The following is a 12,674-nucleotide window of genomic DNA, read 5'->3' on the forward strand; positions in this document are numbered from 1 at the left end:
GGGGGGGAGACGGGGGGGATCGGGCAAGAAGGCGAAGAGGGAGGAGGGGAAGATACACACACACCCCCGCCTGAGGTGGTATCTGCCTGGGGCAGCTACCCACCCCCCCGGCAGAGGGTTCTGCCCCAGAGTGGGTCAGTCTGTCCCCGGCCGGGGGCCCGTCGGGATTAATTCAACTTGTTTCAACCTCAAGCGTTGTGATGGTATTGGTAAACAACAGCTTTTAAGTCTTATAGTGGCGCATTTAGTTTAATTTCGTTTACTGGGGTTTGTATTCAGCCTGTCATACATACATGAAGTAAACTGTAAATTAAAAACACAAAAACAAAACCACAAAAATCCAGTGTTTACTAAAAGGTGACATGGCGATGGTCTGCCTCCAGTACTGATCTTGCACGACCCATGGGTGACAACACGTGTCCCTCTGTGGTGGTGGTGGTGCTGCTTCCTGAGGGGGCCGGCTGGTTTTTACAGAGAAGTAATGTCTGGTCCAGTGCAGCAAACCTACTCCTTGGAGAAAAGCAAGCATTTTTATTTCTATACCACAAGGAAAGACTTAACGCCTCCCTCCTCCGGCCTTCCCTGTGGTGACAGAGAAGTGAGGGTGCAACTTACTTTTATCTGGGCCCTTTATACCAGCAGGGCCGAGGCCCGCAGGAAGAGCCGCCATCTGCAGCATTTGGTGGCCTGTCCCTCATCTCTCCCCTCAGGCATGCCAGGGGGAATGTCACCATCCAAATCCACCCAGATGGGAGGTGCTTCCAAAGCGCCCGGCAGCGGGGAGGTTCCCCCTGTGCTGCACCAGAGCACGCTGAGGGGATGGTGACTCGCTGGAGGCAGGCCGCCAGGGTGGGTGAGGGCATCGCTCCCACCTTCCCCCTGGAAGCTGGTGCCTGTGACTGACCAGAACAGCAACGATATTTAAAAGATTACAAGCAGAAGGCAAGTGTGGGCACCATCTATCTCATTGCAGCATGGCGGTGGCACTCTCTAATAAACTTCAGTAGATTTCAGAGTACTTTTCACCTGGTCTCTGCTCTTCACAGAGCCATAGAACCATAGAATGGTTTGGGTTGGAAAAGACCTTGAAGATCACCTAGTTCCAGCCCCCCTGGCACTAGTGGATGTAACCTTCCACTAGATCGAGTTACTCAAAGCACCACCCAGCCTGGCCTTGAACACCTGCAGGGAGCTCCCTGGCCAACCCGTTCCAGTGTCTCACCACCCTCACAGTGAAGAGATCTTACTTGTCCCTGCTGGTTTGCCCTGTTCTCTCCTGACCTTCATATCAGTTATTTCCCTTTGGCACACCTTTCCTTTACACACTTTCCCTTGAACACCTTGTTGACTTTCCTCCTGCCTCTCTTCTCATAGGCAGCTGCCGTGTCACAGCTCTTAGACCTCATTGTCTTCACCCAGCCTCAGTCAGGCCCTCGGATGCTAACGCTCCACCTTGCCTTCCCCGTCACAGGCATTACCCAGAATACTTGTTTGAACAGGAACAGAGCAGAAACAGATAATTATTACCCACTTAAGAGACTGCTGTTCGCTTCTAATGGCAATGCCTGTCGAAAATAACCCTGTCTTTGGAGGCAAAAAGCAAGGCATCTAAATATGAGTATTACATTAGCTCTGGGACTATCTCAAAATGCCGTCATTTTTTAACTGTAATATCAGTCTGGCCTTAATGAGAGCTGTGTTTAGATACCCGCTTTTTCAGTCAAAGTGTTTTTGTTTGCCAAGCTGCCCTGTACGGCATTTTGTGCCGCAGTCTGAAATTCCCTCTCGCGCCCGCTGCTATTTTAAGCTGTGACTCACACTTGGCCTGTGACCCTCTTTGTGCCGGCACAGCCCGATGCAGTGCTGCTGCCTGACGCGGGGATTGCCCCGGCACAGAAGGCCCTCCCAGGGAACTGGCGCCTTGCCTGCCTGCGGAGGAGAAAGGAAAGAGTTTTCTTCCAGCCCAGTAACTCCAGCTGCCCTCCCGAGTGCAGGGATGCAGCCGCAGCCGCTGCCCTTTGTCACAAGGGATCGGGGAGCATCCCAGCCCCTGGTTGAGGAATGCATCCAAAAAGTGTTGTCAAATGTAGTGCTGGCACAAGAACGGTTTTTCTTCTGGAGGACTTTCTAGAAGAATTATGAGGAGAGGAATATATATACTTAGAGGAAGTATATATATATATATACACACACTTGGAGGAAAAAAATATATATATATACTTAGAGGAAATGAGAGATCGGGTACCGAGTATTACGTGTCAGCAGCCACCAGCTGTCTTCTGCAAACTCAGGCTGCTCCAATCCTTTCACAACATGTCAGAAGGGGAACTGAAATCACTCCAGGTTCCTTGCGTATAGATTGCTGCTCCTCCTTATAGAGGCAACTACCTCCCTAACCAAACTCAGAGAAGATTTTTTTTTTTCTTTTTGCTCATTGACTAGTAAAGATGTCCTGACAATGTTTAAACAAATAAGTACATCAACCCACCAAAGTATGTTTATATTATACATATATGTGAGAAATATCTGCTCTATTAAAGCCGTGAGTCGTGTCCTACTTTTATACAGTTGTGCTTCTTTTCCTCCATGGTGCATAGTAACAAAGCTCATATAGTAGAAAAATATCAGCATCTTGGTTAAAACATGCATTATTAAGTAACGTCTCTTATTGAATAGATAGTTAAGACTTAGCAAAATATTTATATGCTATTGATCTGTAATTCTCACAACCAGGAAATTGTATATTATTGTTTTGCTTCTTACTGGTTATGCAATGTTGTATCATTTATAAGAGAGGCTTGTGTGCCTGGACGCTGGTGTGTGTTTTGCAATTGTAACACTTGGTCGAACGACAGACTGCCTGTCTTCAAATCTAGCTTTATCATTAAGAGAAATGTGTGTGGTATACAAAACAAACCCGACAAGTAGGTTGTGGCAGTATATGCGAAATACGTAATAGTTCTTTTTTTAGGCTTCAATCCCATTAGCACAGCAAAAATAGTGTTTCTTGTGTGTGTTAAATCTAGGCTGACCAAAACGGTTGAGTGGGTCAGCTCCTGCTTGGGTAACATAGCAGACACATAAGCTGGTGTCCTTTAGTCTTTCTCCCACTCAAAGTGATGACTTTGTACGTTACCAAATAGCTGATGTCCTGTAGTCTTTGAGGAACCAAATGCATCCCTAGGGACTTGGGTCTCTGGGACGGGGGGGTGACACTGTTCAGCCATCATCCGCACATCCCTAGGGACTTGGGTCTCTGGGGCGGGGGGTGACACTGTTCAGCCATCATCCTGGAGAAATACAGAACCAGGCAGCATAGGCAATAGCCCCAGTGAAGGTACCTCATCACGAAAATATATTCCTTGGCAGAGAAAGTGTTTGAGTAATGTAGTTTTGAGAAACACTGCAAGTTTGGAATGTCTGGTTGCTTGTATATTTTCTCCTTTTCTGCTCTGAAAAACTTGTTTTTTCTGTTCACCATTTTATTGTTTCCTTGCTGTTTTCAGTGAAATTAAGCACTGTAGATTGGTTTTTAGTTTGGTTTTTTTGGTTTTGTTTTGTTTTTTTCACATTTCAGTTGCATAATAAGTTGTGGGGTTTTTTCCCTTAAATTAAAAAGGATTGATAACTTTACAGAAACACCTGGTTTGGATTATTTTTTTTCCCCAAATTTATGTGATTTCAGAGTCTAACTCCTGTTTTCAGAATGGAATGTTTACCCATAAGCATGTAGGCAAGATTGTACTCTAATGCCTCTGCTCTTAATTTCCAGCTTAATAATTAGCTACTTAAAACTTAATAATTTCTAGTTAATAATTAGTCTTTAACAGATTGATATATATATATGTTACAGACATAGTTAGGAAGAGATGAGATGGATTCTATTATCTTTCTGTTTATACTTTTCATGCATACTGTGTGTGTTAGAAGTAGTATCAGCCCTGAAGCTACTTGCTTCAAAAACAGAACTGTGATTAATTCAGTGCCAAATGTTTATGCATCAGACAAAAATACATTAGTATTCTTTCTAAATTCAAACAAGACAAATTAGGTGCCAATTAAAACTCTTCCATATACTTCAGAATATACTATGATTCACTCTTTTTTGCCTTTAGAGAAAACATTCGTTTCTAAGATATAACAGGAATGCCTTTGTGCAGGGAAATTACAGTATTTAATGCGTACAACATTCCTTACATTATACTGTGAACAACTACATATCCAATGCACAGCTATTGCTACAATATTAAGCTTCATTCATCACTTCCCTATGTCCTGCCTTCTAGTTGTAGGGCTGTGGTCATAAAATGGGCCACACATTCTTGCGCATGTGAGGTATTGATCCTACACTTTGGCTGAACTGCACCTACTGTCTTGCTGGGTTTGTTCAATCTTAATAATTATGTGTGTGTATACACTTGATTATGTGTGTTCTCATTTTCTGCTTGTCCAGTTTGTGCTTTCCTGACTCCTTTAGGAATGCTGAGTATATGTATTTAAGTGTATATATGTTGTGTATATGTTTGATCTATCAAAACGAAAGATAGTAATTTTCCAATGTAGGTTTTGGGTTTGCTTAGCAGGTGCTTGCAAGAATAAGAGTAAAATTTGAAGCAACTTGTTTTATTTTTCAGTCTGTAAATACTATTCTAAATACTTATAGTCAACAGAATTGGAATTATCTTTAGACCAATAATTCCTAGCCTTTATAGAGAATGTTTCATTTTTAAATCTTAAAGCACAGTGTTTTAAGGGATGTCTTAGTGAGTCACACAGTACTTAACTAGGGAAAAATTCAGAAGGGGAGATGTAGACTTTTCTTTTAACCTTTCACCTCTGAAGCGCTACGGATTACTATTCACAGGACAATCCTTTATTCTAATACATGAAAATTGCAGACTCTCTGGAGAGATTTAATTAATAGCAGCGGCCATCATCGAAAACCGGCTTGCATTCTGAATTATACCTGGATTGTGCTGTGTATATAATCCTTTCTTTGTCAGAGTTTCATTAGCATGCAGCCTTCCGTGCTGAATAACCTAGGGAAAAGACGACAAATCATGCGCTTCTTGCGGTTAGACACGAAACACTCTTCTGTCCAACGTAATACCCCAGAAACAAGGCACTGACGGAGGGGAAGCGTTAGACAACGTAATGCCACGCTGCCACCTAGTGTCACCCGGCGGATGGCAGGGAGCCGTTTTATCCCTTAAATAAATGGGTCTTTTCATTGGACAGGAGGGCCAAGAGAAGAGCAGAAAGGGACCCTGAGAGCCGCAGTTCCTGTTCGCTGGCTCAGAGATCCCAAACTCAGCCTCGGGGGGGGCTTCCTTCCCGGGACCCTTTTGCCAGGTTTGCACCTTGAGCAGAACTGAGATAAGACATGCACGCGATTCAGAGGCGCAACACCGCGCTGAGTCGCTTGACCATCTCCACAGTAGTTCTCTGCATCTACAACAATTACAGTAGTTGCTTACATTAAATACTAATAAATAGGAAAACATTTATGATATTTATGTAATAACGTAATTTACAAAATACAAAATTACAATGTAATTTACCTGCACTTAATGTAGCAGGTAGAAATAGAGTCCTTAAGCACCCCAGAGCTAGATAATTATCTGTGGATTACAATAAAGGCCTTGACAAAAGGCACAATGTGAGTGTCAAGTAGAAATACGGTTTTGCCTGTACTGGATTCAGATAGCCAAATCCAAACTCTTTTTGTATAATGCGTAGGAACTTTCCACACACAGTAGTCTAAGCCAGACTGGACCCCAGAGTCACTGAAGACTGGGTAGGGCCTTCCCACCTATTCCGGTGTTCCCAGGCACATGAAGTCTGACACGACATCTGCTGGAAAAGTAGCGCGGTGAGCTGTTGGCAATCCAGGACACTCCTGGAGTGCATCGAAGAGAACTTCTTCAGCCAGGTAATAGGCAGCCCCACCAGAGGGGATGTGATACTGGACCTGTTGGTCACCAACACAAGTGAGCTAATTAGGGCAACGAAACTGGTGAGGGGTCTGGAGCACATGTCTTACGAGGAGTGGCTGAGGGAACTGGGGTTGTTTAGCCTGGAGAAAAGGAGGCTGAGGGGAGACCTTATCGCTCTCTAGAACTACCTGAAAGGAGGTTGCAGAGAGATGGGAGTTGACCTGTTCTCAAGTAACAGGTGATAGAACAAGAGGAAATGGCTTCAAGTTGTGCCAAGGGAAATTTAGATTGGATATTAGGAAGAATTTCTTTGCTGAAAGGGTCATCAGGCATTGGAATGCGTTACCCAGAACAGTGGTGGAGTCCCCATCCCTGGAAGTATTTAAGGGTCGTCTAGATATAGTGCTTAGGGACATGGTTTAGTGGTGGGCTTGTCAGTGTTAGGTTAATGATTGGACTAGATGATCTTACAGGTCTTTTCCAATCTAGGAGATTCTGTGATTCTGTAATTGGGAACAACAAGATTGGAAGCAGCATGAGCTGCAGTGACCATGCAACGGTGGAGTTCGCAGTCCTGAGGGATATGAAGCAGGCAGTAAAGTCAGGACCCTGAATTTTAGGAAAGCAAACTTCCAGCTCTTCAAGGAGTTAGTCAACAGGATTCCCTGGGAAACTGCCCTCAGGGGCAAGGGAGCAGAACAACCAGCAGATCTTTAAGGATGTTTTCCACAGAGCACAAGAGCTCTCAATCCCCAGGTATAAGAAATCAGGAAAAGAAGCAGGAGACCGACATGGCTGAGTCGAGACCTGCTGGTCAAACTAAAGGGCAAGAAGGAAATGCACAGGCAGTGGAAGCAGGGACAGGTATCCTGGGAAGAGTATGGAGACGCTGCTCGCTTGCATAGGGATGGGATCAGGAAGGCCAAGGCACAGCTGGAGCTGAACTTGGCAAGGGACACAAAGAATGGTAAGAAGGGCTTCTACAAGTATGTCAGCCAGGATGGTCAAAGAAAGTGTACCTTCCCTGATGAGCAAGGCTGGCAAACTGGTAACAATGGATGAGGAGAAAGCTGAAGTACTCGACAACTTTTTTGCGTCAGTCTTCACTGGCAACCTCTCTCCCCACATCACTTGAGTGGATGGACAGCAAGGCAGGGACTGGGGGAGCAAAGTTCCACCCCCTGTAAGAGAAGATCAAGTTCGTGACAACCTGAGGAACCGAAACATACATAAGTGTGTGGGACCTGACGAGATGCATCCCAGAGTCCTGAGGGAATTGGCTGATGTGGTTGCTAAGCCACTCTCCATGATATTTGAAAAGTCGTGGCAGTCAGGTGAAGTCCCCAGTGACTGGTAAAAGGGAAATATTGCATCTATTTTAAAAAAGGATAGAAAGGAGGACCCTGGGAACTACCAACCTGTCAGCCTTGCCTCTGTGCCTGAGAAGATCATGGAACAGATCCTAGAAGCTATGCTAAGGCACATGGAGGACAGGGAGGTGATTTGAGACAGCCAGCATGGCTTCACGAAGGGCACGTCCTGCCTGACCAACCTAGTGGCCTTCTATGATGGAGCGACTACATCAGTGGACAAGGGAAGAGCTATGGATGTTGTCTATCTGGACTTCTGTAAGGCCTTTGACATGGTCCCCGACAACATCCTTCTCTCTAAATTGGAGAGATATGGATTTGATGGGTGGACTGTTTGGTGGGTGAGGAATTGGCTGGATGGTTGCATCCAGAGGGTAGTGGTCAACGGCTCAATGTCCAGATGGAGACTGGTGACAAGCGGTGTCCCTCAGGGGTCTGTATTGGGAGGTTCAACAAGGCCAAGTGCAAGGTCCTGCAGCTGGGTCATGGCAACCCCCAGTATCAAGACAGGCTGGAAGATGAAGGGATTGAGAGCAGCCCTGCTGAGAAGGACTTCGTGGTAATGGTGGATGAAAAGCTGGACGTGAGCTGACAATGTGCTCTCGCAGACCAGAAAGCCAACTGTATCTTGGGCTACATCAAAAGAAGTGTGGCCAGCAGGTCGAGGGAGGTGATTCTGCCCCTCTGCTCCACTCTGGTGAGACCCCACCTGGAGTACTGTGTCCAGATCTGGAGGCCTCAGCACAGGAAAGACGTGGACCTGTTGGAGCAGGTCCAGAGGAGAGCCACAAAAATGATCAGAGGGAGCCACAAAAATGATCAGAGGGCTGGAGAACCTCTCCTATGAGGACAGGCTGAGAGAGTTGGGGTTGTTCAGCCTGGAGACGAGAAGGCTCCAGGGAGACCTTATTGTGGCCTTTCAGTACTTACAGGGGGCTTGTAAGAAAGATTGGGACAGACTTTTTATCAGGGCCTGTTGTGATAGCACAAGGGGTAATGGTTTTAAACTAACAGGGGGAAGAGTTAGACTAGATAGAAGGAAGGAATTTTTTAGCATGAGGGTGGTGAGACACTGGACCAGGTTGCCCAGAGAGGTGGTAGATGCCCCATCTCTGGAAACATTCAAGGTCACATTGGATGGGGCTCTGAGCAATCTGATCTAGTTGAAGATGACCCTGCTCATTGGAGGGGGCTTGGACTAAATAATCTTTAAAGGTCCCTTCAAACCCAAATCATTCTATGAGTCTACGAAGTCCTCCAAGAAGCTTTTTTTCTGCTGTAAAAACTGTTAACATTTATCAATAGCAGTGGAGTATAAAAGCTCTAAACCCCACACATTCTCTACTGCCATGAATAATCTAACAAATTGGCTGAGCTCTGTGGGAAACCACGGCGTGTTTGCTTAGGCTCACTTGAAGTGCACATAGTCATAAGTATTATTTTTTATGAAACAAACTATTTGAAATGCATTATATTGCACTCAATCTGAAGATATAGCTTCTGCTAGTAGTGGACTGACAGATTTTTACATGTAAAAATGCCATAACCACTATTTAAATTTAACCTCCAGCCACAAAAATGGGAATTATTACAGTAAAGTAACCTGAAACCTTTTTGAGATTTTTATATAATTATACTGGTTTCCCACAATTAAGACTATGAATAAGCTGCTGATAATAAGCTCTCAGTGTTCTTTCTAGTACAGTGAAGGGATTCTTTACAAACCTCTCAAACTGAAGAAACTGAACTGAAGGAAAACTCTGAGACATGCTGATTCATAAAAGGACATGTTCTTCAGCTGGATGAATTGAAGGAGTGGCACCTTTGTAATAAACTCCAGATCATATGCCTCCAGCAAGGAACAAATTAAAAGGAAAAACAAACAGAACTGTCACATCAAAACCATCTCCCATTACCTTGGGCCCTTTCCAATTATCAAAATTTCCAAAAGCAGTTGTTCCACTTCTGAACTGTAAATCTACTGGAAAACTTTTTATTAATTAAAGCTGAATTTTTGAAAGGTAATCTTTGAGAAAGTTTCACTGGAAAACATCAATATTACAAAAATTGTATCACAGCCATAAAATATATACGTTGTCTATTTTATGTATATAAATCTATGCATGCATACAATTTTAATGTTTTGTATAATGTATTTTATATTGCATATGTATATTGCTATATTGCTGACAAATTTGGTGGCCTTCTACAAAGCGGTTACAGCAGCAGTGGACTAGGGAAGAGCAACCAATGTCATCTACCTGGACTTGTGCAAAGCATTCGACACCGTCCCACACGATATCCTGGTCTCTAAATTGGAGAGACTTGGATTCAACAAATGGACCACTCGGTGGATAAAGAACTGGCTGGATGGCCGCACTCAAAGAGTTGCAGTCAACACCTCGATGTCAAAGTGGAAACCAGTGATGAGTGGTGTTCCTCAGGAGTCGGTACTGGAACCTGTACTGTTGAACATCTTTGTCGGCAACATGGACAGTGGGGTCAAGTGCACCCTCAGCAAGTTTGCCGATGATACCAAGCTGTTCGGTGAGGTAGACACGCTGGAGGGGAGGGATGCCATCCAGAGGGACCTGGACAAGCTGGAGAGGTGGGCCCAAGCCAACCTCATGCAGTTCAACAAGGCCAAGTGCAAGGTCCTACAGCTGGGTCAGGGCAATCCCAAGCACAAATACAGGCTCGGTGGTGAATGGCTGGAGAGCAGCCCTGAGGAGAAGGACCTGGGCGTGCTGATTGATGAGAAGCTCAACATGAGCCAGCAATGGGCTCTCTCAGCCCAGAAGGCCAACCATATCCTGGGCTGCATCAAAAGAAGCGTGGCCAGCAGGTCAAAGGAGGTGATTCTGCCCCTCTACTCCACTCTCATGAGACCCCACCTGGAGTACTGTGTCCAGCTCTGGAGTCCCCAACATAAGAAGGACACGGACCTGTTGGAGCGCATCCAAAGAAGGGCCACGAGGATGATCTGAGGGCTGGAGCACCTCTCCTATGAGGAGAGGCTGAGAGACTTGGGGCTGTTCAGCCTGGAGAAGAAAAGAGAAGGCTCTGGGTAGATCTTATTGTGGTCTTCCAGTACCTAAAGGGGGCCTACAGGATAGCTGGGGAAGGACTTTTTACTAGGTCGTGTAGTGATAGGACGAGGGGGAATGGCTATAAACTGGAAGAGGGCAGGTTTAGATTAAACATTAGGAAGAAATTTTTCACTGTGATAGTGGTAAGGCACTGGAACAGGTTGCCCAGAGAGGTTGTTGAGGCCCCATCCCTGGAAGTGTTCAAGGCCAGGCTGGATGTGGCCTTGGGCAACCTGGTCTAGTGGGAGGTGTCCCTGTCTATGGCAGGGGGGTTTGAACTCGATGATCTTCAAGGTCACTTCCAACCTAAACCATTCTATGGTTGTATATAACAATACATAAAACATAAAATAGGAATGTTTTGATATTGTGTTTATGTACACATTACCTGTACCCAGATCTTTCTGAAAGGAGATTTAATACTGGTAAGATTTATGTGTGTGTTTGATCAGAGTTTAGCATATCTGCTAGTGTTTTGGAATATGGACATGTCAAATGTTCTTCTAGAATCAAAAAGAATTAAACTACCTGAACAGCATGAACACTTTTTTTTTTTTACTAATGTAATCGAACAATAGTAATTTAGATAGACATTTCTGCCCATGTTATTTTTGTTTTCTTGACAGAAGACAAAGCTTACTGAGGTGACAGCTTGCTGATGACAGTATTATTCAAAATAATAGGAACAGAGCTGACTGAAAAACTTCAGAAGGGCATTATGGAATTGAGTAATTGGTGAGTACAGCAGTCAATGAAATTCAATATAGATAAATATAAAAACATACATAGTAAAAAAATATTAATTTCACACATCAAGTAACAGACTTTGAACTGACCATCATTCAAGAATAAGATCAAAGTTATGACAGACATTTCCACAAAAATGTCAGCCAGCCCAATGTTCAGCAGTGGTTAAAAAGGCAAATTAAATGGCATACAGTTCACAAAAAAGCAGAAAGTTGCAACAGCTTTCATGTAAAGGATGGCTAAGTAGACCTGGGAGGGAGAACTGGAGGGAGAACTGGAGGAGAATCTGTGTAACAGTGGCCTAGATGAGGACCAATTGTTTGTTGTCTGTTCCAGTACAGGGCCTGAGGACATCAAATGAAGCTATAGGAATCGAGTTCAAAAGGAAAAATAAAAGAGAGTGTTCTTCAGACAATGGGTATTTGTGCTCTAGAACTATTTGCCAAAGGATGTTTTGGACAACAAAAGTTTAAATGGGTCAATGGGACACTGAACAAGTTTATGCAAGAGAGATCAGCTTTATTTCCTTATCCTTGTTTAACGATTTCCTAATTCATAATTTTTTATGTTCTGCCTTTCTTTCTTTCATCAGACCATGACGTTCCTCTTAAGACATCCTTGTAAGTGCCAGACAGTTTATTTCCAAACAAGAATTGACAGAGTGGCATGCTAGATAAATACTTCTCTCTGTAATTATCCTAATTTCTAATAGCTCCATCATATTCCTTGGAAAAAATGTTGATAGCTGCTCTGGGCTAGCTATGAGACCTTGATTGCAAGGAATGTGTCCTTAACTCTACAAACATTTAAGCACAAGTCAGCAGAAGATACTATTTAGCATAAAAGATAAATGTGCAAATATTTACAAGAACATAATTGTAAAGTGGCCTCTAACAAACTTAACAGCATACCTTACGCATAATTGAGAGCTGTAGTCTATATCATATGTAAAATTATTGTAAATCCGTTGTTTTGGCTTAACTGTGTTGATTTTCTTCCGCGGTTTTGCAGATTGTACTGTATTTAGATAGAAGCGATGACAATAATGTGGACACATGATTTGCCCAGAGAAGTTGTGGAAGCTCCATCCCTGGAGGTGTTCAAGGCCAGGCTGGATGGGGCTTTGAGCAACCTTGTCTAGTGGGAGGTGTCTCTGCCCATGGCAGGGGGGTTGGAACTCGATGATCTTTCAGGTCCCTTTCAACTTAAACCATTCTATGAGTCTATGATTTAAATTTGTTTTGGTGCATCTTTATAAAATACAACAAATTATGGGAGAGAGGAAGCAGTCAGCAGGACTTTGTATCTGGTTTCGAGCTGCAGAGAGATTTTGAATACGGAAGCAGTTGACTTCCTACATAAGGTGTTATTAGCCATTTCCTTCACTTCAGCTCTTGTACCCCACGCTGGGGGCAGACTGCACCAGACAGGTCAGTGTCCCCCCCCAGAGCTACCGGCCAAGGCCAGGAGAGCTGAGCTGCTGTACTCTCGGTTTTCTTCTCACCTTCCTCAAGAGAAAAAAAACCTCTCCC

This window comes from Charadrius vociferus, unplaced genomic scaffold, assembly GCF_000708025.1.
Source record: "Charadrius vociferus isolate BGI_N301 unplaced genomic scaffold, ASM70802v2 scaffold195, whole genome shotgun sequence".
Classification (NCBI taxonomy): Eukaryota; Metazoa; Chordata; class Aves; order Charadriiformes; family Charadriidae; genus Charadrius; species Charadrius vociferus.